This window comes from Pongo abelii, chromosome 7 (genome assembly GCF_028885655.2).
Source record: "Pongo abelii isolate AG06213 chromosome 7, NHGRI_mPonAbe1-v2.0_pri, whole genome shotgun sequence".
In the NCBI taxonomy this organism is placed as follows: Eukaryota; Metazoa; Chordata; class Mammalia; order Primates; family Hominidae; genus Pongo; species Pongo abelii.
The window spans coordinates 21,710-34,011 of NC_071992.2; the positions used below are offsets into that span (position 1 = coordinate 21,710).

The window sequence follows — 12,302 nt, forward strand, 5'->3', positions numbered from 1 at the left end:
TTCCAAATAAAACAAATATTTAAAAAATTTAATGAATAAACATTGGGGTCTACAGTAGTATTTGAAGGAGATCTCACAAACAGGTTTGGTTTTTGAAGGTTAGAACTGGTGGTCTGGAGAATTCATTTCATTCCAGAGAGAGAAAGAGAGGAATTTCTTGGGTTCCTTCAGGAATGCATCTAGCTTTGCCTCATCTTTGTTTGAACTATGGATACGGCAGAAGAAAACATGAGGATTTCACAGATTTAAGGTGCAAAAAGTTACTGGGTTCTCTAAGAAGTCTGGGATTCTTCTGCTGGAAAAATAAGTTGAGAAAAAATGAGTTGGAGGAGGCTGTTATTAAAGTGAAGCAGAACTGGTTTTACTAATCTGCTTATTACCCACTCTGCAGTGTGGAAACAAATTATTCATGCACAAGGTCCTCTTACTGTTCCTAGAATGCAGTGGAAAGAGAACAGATCAGTTTTTCTCCCTCAGAACACAACCACTAGAAACATCCTACCTCAGATGAGATATTGCCTAATTATTTTCAAAAGACAGTGAAAAATCATGGATGTAAATGTTTGCTGCAAAATAAATACATGCTAGAAACAGCAGCATCTGGGTCACAGCTATATTAGAGCTACCTGTGTTCCCCTATCACTGAGATTAAAACAAAAATGTCCAATACAATCATTCACAGCATGGGAGAGGAGAATTTGAAGGATGGAAAGGCCAGGCATAAAAGGATTTCAGAATTTCAGTCCATAAGGAAGTGGCTTTATGTATTGGCTGCTACTGTGTGCAAGGTGAAGTTTGGAGAATGAAAACATGCAGTAACAAGGGCTCCTTTGTCCATCTCACCTCTCCAGATACCAAGTTTCAGACATGTTGCATTTTAATTGAAAGGTTGATATAATTCTTTTTAAAGAACACTTGCAGTGTTTGAAGTGACAAAGGCTGATGTGACAAAAAAGCAGCGAAAGGGAATTTTTTTTTTAAAAAAAGCAAACAACAACAACAAAAACCCCACAGAAAAGCAAACAACAAACAAAAAACAGAGGAAGAAATCGAACACCCTGGGCTATAACTACTTCCAGGAAGGGGCTACAAGAGGCAGTTGGAAATTCTATTTGCTTTGCAACTGTGGGTTTTCCGGCCTGCTTCCTTTCTAAAGTATATTACTCTGCTTTTGGTTCATGAAATTATCCGTTTCTGTTTTCTGGAACAGCTATGTATTTTCTTTATCTATCATCCATCTATCTACCTGCCTATCATCTATCTATGTTTTTACGATCTATCTTTTCTACCTTTTGCTATCAAGAACTTGGGTCAAGCAGTATAGAATTCCAGTGTATGTTCACTCTACCATTTAAAACAAGAGCTCTTGTAGGCATTCTCCATCACATCATAAACCTGAGCTTTCTAAAACAAAGTGTGGCAAACTACCATGCATGGACTATGTCTGACACAGTCTGCGTTTGTAAGTAAAGTTGTAATGGGACACAGCCACATATATGTGTTATATAATGTATCTGGCTACTTTCATGGTATAATGCAACAGCTGAGTCATTGAGAGAGAGACCATATGGCTTGGAAAATTTAAAATATTTAACATTTAGCCCTTAGCAGAGAATATTTGCTGACTCTTGTTTTAAAAGATCTCTGTGGCCAGGCACGGTTGTTGACGCCTGTAATCCCAGCACTTTGGAAGGCCGAGGTTAGCGGATCACAAGGCCAGGAGATCGAGACCATCCTGGCTAACCTGGTGAAACCCCGTCTCTACTAAAAATACAAAAAAATTAGCCGGGTGTGGTGGTGGGTGACTGTAGTCCTAGCTACTCCACAGTCTGAGGCAGGAGAATGGTGTGAACCCGGGAGGCGGAGCTTGCAGTGAGCTGAGATCATGCCACTGCATTCCAGCCTGGGCGACAGAGCAAGACTCCATCTCAAAAAAAAAAAAAAAAATCTCTGTTTAGATAGAATCACAACTCTTGACCACAATCGATACAGCTTCAGCCCTGCTTCTATATCCAGCCTCATCTATTTCTGCTCCTCCTCCTTATTTTCCTTCTGGACTTGCTGATGGATTGTCAGCTTCCCAGATGTGTGAGAATCTCTCCTCCCTTCCTAACATTCTCATGCTCTCCCTCTGCCTCTCAAGAACTTCCTGCCCCATCTCTCATGACAAATCCCTTCTTCATTCTTTAAGATGTAGCCCCTTTGCTCCTTCCTTAAAGATGTCTGTCTAGCTTCATTTTGGGGGACGTGCTCCTTCTGCATCTCCCAGAGCCATCCTGTGTGTGTCAGCTACAGCATTTCTTTGCATCTCTGTGTCATATATCACCAAATCTGCCTAAGCTTGAGTGAGTCACTACATGACAATTTCAGACTCCACCAGCATTGTCCCCACTAACCATGAGGCTTAGACATTTGTCCAGTATGCTCAGGGTTGTGGGGTGGTAGCAGTAACCAGCTGGTGAGCATCATTTCTTACATCAGAATCAAATCTGTAGATCTCTGCCATTCATAAGTATTTGGAGTTTAAAATTAGCATAAAGATTTTCCTTAAAATAATAAAAAATGGCTTGAGTAGGCTTTTGGAATGGAGGATGTTTCCGTCGGTTCATTTCTGTGTTCAGTATTCCCACATGAATCTAAACACGACTCTGCTCTTAATAGCTGTGTGACCCTGGGAAAGTCACTCAATCTCCCTCAGCTAAATTTTGTTGTGTGTGTAATGAGAAGAGAGTTGTGATTTGTATTCAGAGAATAATAACAAACAAAAGGCATTTAGCTTTCTGGAACCTGGTATGTAGTAGAACCTCATGGAAATACTAGCCCTGTTGATAAAACTAGACCAAAAGAAGGTTTCAAAGTCAACAACAATATGAGGCAATGAAGGATATAGAGGAGAAGCTGCTGCTGCAGCCTGTAGCTCCTGGAGGCCCATTTTGTCCATGATTGAGCAGGAGAGCACTATCTTTCCATGAGGAGAAACTGCTCACAGAAACCAAGGCCATTCTTTGAAGACAAACATGTCTTAATAGCCTTTACATTAAGTAATAGTGTAATATAAATAATAATTTATTATTAGTAATAATGTGAAATTATTTACGCTACCCTAACCCTAACCCTAACCCCTAACCTTTAACCCTAACCCTAACCCCTAACCCTAACCCCAACCCTAACCCCAACCCCAACCCTAACTGTAACCCTAACCCTAACCCTTTGGTAGGCCGAGGCAGGTGGATCACCTGAGTCCAGCAGTTCCAGACCAGCCAGGATGACATAGCAAAACACCATCTCTACTAATAATACAAAAACTAGCTGTGAATGGTGACACACAGCTGAAGTACCAGCTACTAGGGAGACTGAGACAGGAGGACTGCTTGAGCCCAGAATGTGGAGGTTGCATTAAGCTGAGATCGCACCACTACACTCCAACCTAGGCAACAGTGCAAGACCCTGTTGCACTCCTGACCTCCACTTGAGGTCAGGACTTGGAGACCAGTCTGGCCAACATGACTAAACCTTGTCTCTACAAAAAATGCAAACATTACGGCTGGGCACGGTGGCTCATGCCTGTAATCCCAGTTCTGGAGGTCGAGGCAGAAGGATCAGCTGAGGACGGGAGTTCAAGACCATCCTGACCAAGATAAACACCGTCTGAAATAAAAATACAAAATTAGCCTGCTGTAGTGGTGCATGCCTGTAATCCCAACTACTCAGGAGGCTGAGGCAGGAGAACCGCTTGAACCCAGGAGGCGGAGGTGGCAATGAGCTGAGATCCTGCCACTGCACTCCAGCTTGGGCAACAGAGCAAGACTCCGTCTCAAAAAAAAAAAAAAAAAAAAAAAAGACATCAAAAAGACAACCCACACAAAGGAAGAAAATATTTGCTTGCACATTATATATCTAACAACAGTCCGTTAACTACAATATATACAGAATATGTATAACTAAACAACAAAAGCAACCAAATTACAAATGGGGAAAGAGTTGAACTCACACCTTGCCAACAAGACATGCAAATGGAAAACAAGCACATGAAAAGATGATCAATATCATTATGATTATGGCCATCCAAACTGAAACCACAACCACATACTCCTTCACACACACTAGAAAGGCTATAATCCAACAAATATTAAGTAACAAGTGTTGTCAAGCTCAGAGAGAAATCACAACCATTAAATACTGTATGTGGAATATAAAATGGAACAACCTATTTGTAACATAGTTTGGTATTTCCACAAAAAGTTAAAAACACGACAGGCAAGGAGACTCATGTCTGTAATCCCAGAACTTTGGGAGGCTGAAGCAGGCAGATCACTTGAGTGCAAGAGTTCAAAACCAGCCAGAAAGACATGCCAAAACCCCGTCTCCACTAAAAATACAAAAATTAGCTAGGCATGCTGCCACACACCTCTAGTCCCAGCTACTAGTGAGGCTGAGGCGGGAGGACCGCTTGAGCCCAGAATGTGGAAGTTGCAGTAAGCCAAGATGGCACCACTGCACTCCAGCCTGGGCAACAGTGCAAGACCATGTCTTAAAAAAAAAAAGAAAAAAAGACTAAGTGTGGTGGCTCACGTCTGTAATCCCAGCACTTTGGGAGGCCGAGGCACGTGGATCCATTGAGTCCAGGAGTTCAAGACCAGCCAGAAGGACATAGCAAAACCCCGTCTCTACTAAATATACAAAAATTAGTCATGCATGGTGGCACACACCTGTAGTCACAGCTACTAGGGAGAATGAGGAAGGAGGACTGCTTGAGCACAGAATGTGAAGAGTGCAGTAAGCAGAGATGGCACCACTGCACTCCAGCCTTGGCAACAGTGCAAGACCCTGCCTCAGAAAAAAAAAAAAAAAAAAAAATTGGCCAGTCAGGGTGGCTCCACCTGTAATCCAAGCATTTTGGGAGGCAGAGGCAGGCGTATCACCTGTGGTCAGGATTCCAAGACAGTCTGATCAACATGGACAAATCCAGTCTCTACTAAAAATACAAAAAATTAGCTGGGCATGGTGACCCATGCCTGTAATCTCAGCTACTCGGGAGGCTAGGAGGAGAATCACTTGAATCCAGGAGTCAGAGGTTGCGGTGAGCTGATGTCACACCACTGAACTCCAGCCTGGGCAGCAGAGCAAGACTCAGTCTAAAAAAAAAAAATCAAAAGGCAACCCACAGAAAGGAAGAAAATATTTACACGTTATATATCTAACAACAGTCTGTTAACCACAATATATAAGGAATTTGTATAACCCAACAAAAACAACCAAATTACAAATGGAGAAAGAGTTGAACACTCGCTTTGCCAAAAAGACATGTAAATGGAAAACAAGCACATGAAACGATGATCAATATCATTATCATTATGGCCATCCAAACTGAAACCACAACCACATACCCTTTCACTCACACTAGAAAAGCTATAATCCAAAAAATATAAAATAGCAAGCGTTGGCAACGTCAGAGAGAAATCACAACCATTAAATACTGTGTGTGGAATATAAACGGTGCAGCCTATTTGTAACAGTTTGGTATTTCCTCAAAAATTTAAAAATAGGCCAGGCACAGCGTCTCATGCCTTTAATCCCAGCACTTTGGGAGGATGAGGCAGGTGGATCACTTGAGGTCAGGAATTCAAGACCAGCCAGAAGGACATAGCAAAACCACATCTCTACTAAAAACACAAAAATTAGCCAGGCATGGTGCCACACACCTGTACTCCCAGCTACTGGGAAGGCTGAGGCAGGAGAACTGCTTTATCCCAGAAGGTGAAGGCTGCAGTAAGCTGAGATCACACCACTACACTCAAACCCGGCAGACAGCGCAAGACCCTGTCTCAAAAAATAAAAATCAAGAAGGGTGGGCATGCTGCCTCACACCTGTAATCCCAGCACTTTAGGAGGCTGAGGCAGGTGCATCACTTGAGGTCAGGAGTTCAAGACCAGCCAGAAGGACATAGCAAAACCACGTCTCCACTAAAAATACAAAAATTGGCCAGGCATGGTGCCACACACCTGTACTCCCAGCTACTAGGGAGGCTAAAGAAGGAGAACTGCTTTAGCTCAGAATGTGGAGGCTGCAGTAACCTGAGATCGCACCACTGCACTCCAACCTGGTAGACAGCACAAGACCCTGTCTCAAAAAATAAAAATCAAAAAAGGTGGGCATGCTGCCTCACACCTGTAATCCCAACATTTTGGGAGGCTGAGGCAGGTGGATCACTTGAGTACAGGAGTTCAAGACCAGCCAGGATGACATAGCAAAACCCCATCTCTCCTAATAATATAAAAATTAGCCAGGCATGGTGGCACACAGCTTCAGTCCCAGCTACTAGGGAGGCTGAGGTGGGAGGACTGCTTGAGCCCAGATTATGGAGGTTGCAGTAAGCTAAGATCGAACCACTGCACTCCAGCCTGGGCAACAGTGCAAGACCCTGTCTCAAAAAAAATTAAAAAAAAAAAAGGCCGGTATGGTGGCTCATGCCTCTAACCCCAGCACTTTGGGAGGCTGAGGCAGGAGGATCACATGAGGTCGGGAATTCAAGACCAGCCTGAACAACGTGAACAAACCCCACTTCAACTAAAAATACAAAAGTAGCCAGGCATAGTGGCGCATGCCTGTAATCCCAGCTACTCGGGAGGCTGAGGCAGGAGAACTGCTTGAACCCAGGAGGCGGAGGTTGTAGTGAGCCAAGAGCACACCACTGCACTCCAGCCTGCACAACAGGGCAAGACTCCGTCTCAAACAAACAAACAAAAAAAAGTGAAAAGACAACCCACAGAAGGGAAGAAAATATTTGCTTGCACGTTATATATCTAACAGTCTGTTAACCACAATATACAAAGGATTTGTATAACTCAACAACAAAAACCACCAAATTAAAAAAGGAGAAAGAGTTGAATACACACTTTGCCAAAAAACATGCAAATGGAAAACAAGCACATCAGAAGGTGATCAATATCATTATCATTATGGCCATCAAAACTGAAACCACAACCACATACTCCTTCACACACACTATAAAGGCTATAATCCAACAAATGTAAAATAACAAGTGTTGGCAAGGTCAGAGAGAAATCACAACCCTTAAATACTGTATATAGAACATAAACGGTACAGACTATTTGTAACATAGTTTAGTATTTCTTCAAAAAGTTAAAAATAGGCCGGGCACAGTGGCTCATGCCTGTAATCCTAGCACTTTGGGAGGCAGAGGCAGGTGATCACTTGAATCCAGGAGCTCAAGTCCAGCAAGAATGACATAGCAAAACCCTGTCTCTACTAAAAATACAAAAAGTAGCCGAGCATGGTCACACACCTGTAGTCCCAGCTACTAGGTAGGCTGAAGCAGGAGGACTGCTTGAGCCCAGAATGTGGAGGTTGCAGTAAGCTGAAGTCACACCACTGCACTCCAGCCTGGGCAACAGCGCAAGACTCTGTCTCAAAGCAAACAAACAGAAAAGACCTGTCATGGTGGCTCACACCTGTAATCCTAGCACTTTTGGAGGCCGAGGCAGGTGGATCACTAGAGTCTAGGAGTTCAAGACCAGCCAAGGCGACATAGCAAAACCATGTCTCTACTAAAAATATAAAAATTAGCCGGGTATGGTGCCACACACCTGTAGTCCCAGCTACTAGGAAGGCTGAGACACGAGGACTGCTTGAGCCCAGAATGTGGAGGTTGCAGTAAGCCAAGATGGCACCACTGCACTCCAGCCTGGGCAACAGCACAAGACCCTGTCTCAAAAAGAAAAATATACATAAATAATGGCCAGGCGTGGTGGCTCAATCCTGTAATCACAGCACTTTGGTAGGCAGAGGCGGGTGGATCATCCGAGATCAGGAGTTTGAGACCAGTGTGACCAACATGGAGAAACCACATCTCCACTAAAAATACAAAAAATTACCCAGGCATGGTGGCCCATGCCTGAAATCGCTGCTACTCAGGAGGCTGAGGCAGGAAAATTGCATGAACCCAGGAGGCGGAGGTTGCGGTGAGCCAAGACCACACCACTGCACTCCAGCCTGGGGAAAAGAGCAAGACTCGGTCTCCAAAGATAAAAAGAGAGAGTGAAAAAACAACCCACAAAAAACAAGCAAACATTTGTGCATTATATATCCAACAACAGTCTGTTAACTACAATATATAAAAAATTTGTATAACTCAACAACCACCACCAAATTACAAATGGAGAAAGAGCTGAACACACACTTCGCCAAAAAGACATGCAAATGGAAAACAACCACATGAAAAGATGATCAATATCATTATGATTATGGCCACCCAAACTGAAACCACAACCAGATACTCCTTCACACACACTAGAAAGGCTATAATCCAACAAATGTAAAATAACAACTGTTGGCAAGGTCAGGGATAAATCACAACCCTTAAATACTGTATGCGGAATATAAAATGGTGCAGCTTATTTGTAATAGTTTGGTATTTCCTCAAAAAGTTAAAAATAGGCTGAGCAAGGTGGCTCATGCCTGTAATCCCACCACTTTAGGAGGCCGAAGCAGGCAGATCACTGGAGCCCAGGAGTTCAAGAGCAGCCAGGACGACACAGCAAAACCCCATGTCTACTAATACAAAAATCAGCCAGACATGGTGGCACACAGCTGCAGTCCCAGCTACTCGGGAGGCTGAGGAAGAAGGACTGCTTGACCCCATAATGTGGCGGTTGCAGTAAGCTGAGATTGCAGTAATACACTCCAGCCTGGGCAGCAGTGCAACACCCTGTCCCAAAAATAAAAATAAAAAGGGCCAGGTAAGATAGCTCAAGCCTGTAATCCCAGTACCGTGGGTGGCTGAGGCAGATGGATCACTTGAGGTCAGGAGCTGGAGACCAGCCTGGCCAACATGGTGAAACCTTTTCTCTAGTAAAAATACAACAATTAGGGCCAGGCTCTGTGGCTCACACCTGTAATCCCAGCACTTTGGGTGGCTGAGGCAGGTGGATCACCTGAGGTCAGGAGTTCGAGACTAGCCTGACCAACATGGACAAACCCCATCTCTACTAAAAATACAAAATTGGCTGGGAATGGTGGCGCATGCCTGTAATCTCAGCTACTTAGGAGGCCTAGGCAGGAGAATCGCTTGAACCTGGGAAGCAGAAGTTGCAGTGAGCTGAGATCATGACATCGCATTCTAGCCTTAACAACAAAAGCGACACTCTGCCTTAAAAAAAAAAATACAAAAATTAGCCAGCGTGGTGGTGCACACCTGTAATCCCAGCTACTCAGGAAGCTGAGGAAGAATTGCTTGAACCTGGGCGATGGAGGTTGCAGTGAGCCGATATCAGGCCACTTCACTCCAGCCTGGGCGACAGAGCAAGACTTGTCTCCAAAAAAAAAAAAGAAAAAGAAAAAGGAAATGCATGGGAGGAAGTGGTATATGCTGAAATGAGGTCTTTCCTTCTGGACTAGGGTTTCCGACGAAGGTGACAGTTTATCCTTCAGTCTCCACAGGCCAAGAATATGCCATCCAGCAAGAGGCAACAGAGGGAGCCCCCCCAAGTCTCATGCCAGAACTGTGACATAATTACTTTCCCTCACTCATTTCAATACCTAAATATTAATAATTCATCTGCTTAAATATCTACATTTACTTTACCAATTTTCCATGGTATAGATGAAGAGGTTTCCAAATTTTATATAGGTTGTCATGATGTGGACAGGACTTTTTGATAGTTAACTATACCAAATGACTCAAATATAAGTGTTTAAACCTAAAATACCTTGTAACTGCTAACACAGGGCTAGAGAATACAGCAAGGTAACAGTCTGTCCAGTAAATTCTTCTGAAATTTCCTTTTTTTTTTTTTTATAGACGGAGTCTCACTCTGTCACACAGGCTGGAGTGCAGTGGCACGATCTCGGATCAATGCAGCCTCCACCTCCCGGGTTCAAGCAATTCTCCTGCCTCAGCCTCCCGAGTAGCCGGGACTACAGGTGCGTGCCACCATGCCAGGGTAATTTTTGTATTTTTAGTAGAGATGGGATTTCACCATCTTATCCAGGCTGGTCTGAAACTCCTGACCTCAGGTGATCTGCCTGCCTCAGCCTCCCGAAGTGCTGGGATTACAGGAGTGAGCCACTGCACCCAGCCTTCTTCTGCAATTTCAATAATCAATTGTGCTATTTACCTTTCTTTCAGCAATGAGATTTTATTTTTCTTTCATAATTATTTCAAACATGAACTTTGGTTGCAGAGAACTAGTATTTCCTTGATTTATAAACTGAGGGCAGCTGGGCACGGTGGCTCACGCCTGTAATCCCAGCACTTTGGGAAGCCAAGGAAGGCAAATCACTGGAGGTCAGGAGTTCAAGACCAGCCTGGCAAACATGGTGAAACCCCAACTCCACTAAAACTGCAAAAATTAGCCAGCCATGGTGGCAGGTGCCTGTAGTCCCAGCTACTCAGGAGACTGAGGCAGGAGAATTGCTTGAACCTGGGAGGTGGAGGTTGTGGTGAGTCAAGATCGTGCCACTGCACTCCAACCTGGGTAACATAGGGAGACTGCATCTAAAAAAAAAAAAAAATTGAGGGTCATCTCACAGACGATCTAATAATGAATTATTTTTTTGTCTTTAGAAAATCAACATTAATTTTTCTACTTTTAGATATCGTAACTGCTGTGACTTGAAGGACTTATCTAGACAAAGCCTTAAAAAACTAGGGTCAACACTGGGTGAATGGGTTGGGGGAACCCACATAAAATCCCCAAGACACCTGGGAGTCCATGTCCCCATGAGTGGGACTGCAGGCAGCTGTAGCAGACTGGATGGGAGAGGACAGCAGGCAGGAGAACTCGGGGTCTGGAGGCCATGGTTCTAAGGCCAGGGAAAACCATTGGTGAAATCCTGAGCTTGACAGGATGAAATTTGTGATTGTAAATGAATATTTGCCATTTCCAAGTGAGATCGCCAGTGGTGGTGGTATGGATGGGTGCTCCTCCAGGTGTGCTGCAGTGAGGAGAGCGCAGCAACAGGCCAGGATGTTCCTGTCAGGAACACAGGATCTGCACCTGTTTAGGAGGAAACGCTGGGCAGACCCAGCTTGGAGTCATCTCTGCTCTTTACATCTGTTAAGGCTGTGAAAACTGAGAGTCGGCCGGATGCAGTGGCTCACGCCTGTAATCCCAGCACTCTGGGATGCTGAGGCGAATGGATCACCTGAGGCAGGAGTTCAAGACCAGCCTGGACAACATGGTGAAACCCCATCTCTACTAAAAATACAAAAAATTAGCCGGGTGTGGTGATAGGTACCTGTAATTACAGCTACTTGGGAAGCTGAGGCAGAAGAACCTCTTGAACATGGGAGGCAGAGGTTGCAATGAGCAGAGATGGCGCCACTGCACTCCAGCCTGGGTGACAGAGGGAGACTCCATCACAAAAAAAAAAAAAAAAAAAACAGAAAACTGAGTCTCAGGAACAGTTCCCGTAAAGGAAAATTGGGCCCGCATGGAAATAGACATTTTTCTCCCACCTAGGGCAGGGACTGAAGTGAAATAGGTCTGCGGAATAGACTTTCACATAGAAACCGTGTATTTCCTAATTTGGGGGTTATTTGGGGATCACCTGGAGGAGTATTCCTGCTTTTGGTGAAACACATGGGGGTATTTTTTGTGAAGCTGCAAATCTGGCACACCAGTAACAGCTGGGGAATCGGAGATAAAGGAGAAGGCATACTAACTGCTGTTGCAAGTTTCCCAGAAGTATGACATTATTGGGAAGTAAACTACTTTTTAAAACAACCGTGGCAATACCACGTCAGTAAGGCAGAGAGAAAACAACATGAAGTTTCATGACAGAGGCCAAATCCAGCCCAAACCCAGCCCAGCAGAAGCTGTTACCCAGCGCCCCAGTGAGAGCCGGAGGGTCCCATCCTCGGAGCCGCAGACGCTCCCATGTGGGCTGCAAAGGCCATGTCCGCATCCCGGGCGGTATGTATACTCTGAGGGATACATGCGTGTTCCGGGGGTTATATGAGTGTGACGGGTGTGGCGTTAGTCTGACGGTGTCACGGGCGTCCAGGGGTTAGGTGTGTGCTCTGAGGGACACATGCGTGTTCCGGGGATTATATGAGTGTGACGGGTGTAACATTAGGCTGACGATGTCACCTCCGCGTTCCAAGCGTTATGTGCGCTCTGACAGACACATCCACGTTCCCGGGGTTGGATCTGGATGGCAGCTTCCGCGTTACCCTGACGGGTTTGCTCTCTGTATACAACGGGTGCTAACACTAGCATCACAGATGCAGTATTATAAGTACTACGGGGGTTATTATCAGTGTGCCGGGTGTTCCAGT

At 44.6% G+C, this 12,302-nt stretch overlaps 1 long non-coding RNA gene across 1 annotated transcript in view; it reads right to left on the reverse strand.

The window, feature by feature from the left end:
- The window catches only part of LOC129060859 (uncharacterized), a 12,794-nt gene continuing 492 nt past the window's right edge, over positions 1–12,302 (reverse strand). Inside the window, exon 2 of the long non-coding RNA XR_010141036.1 lies at positions 1–3,648. This is a non-coding gene — a long non-coding RNA (uncharacterized LOC129060859). The remainder of the gene's footprint in view (positions 3,649–12,302) is intronic.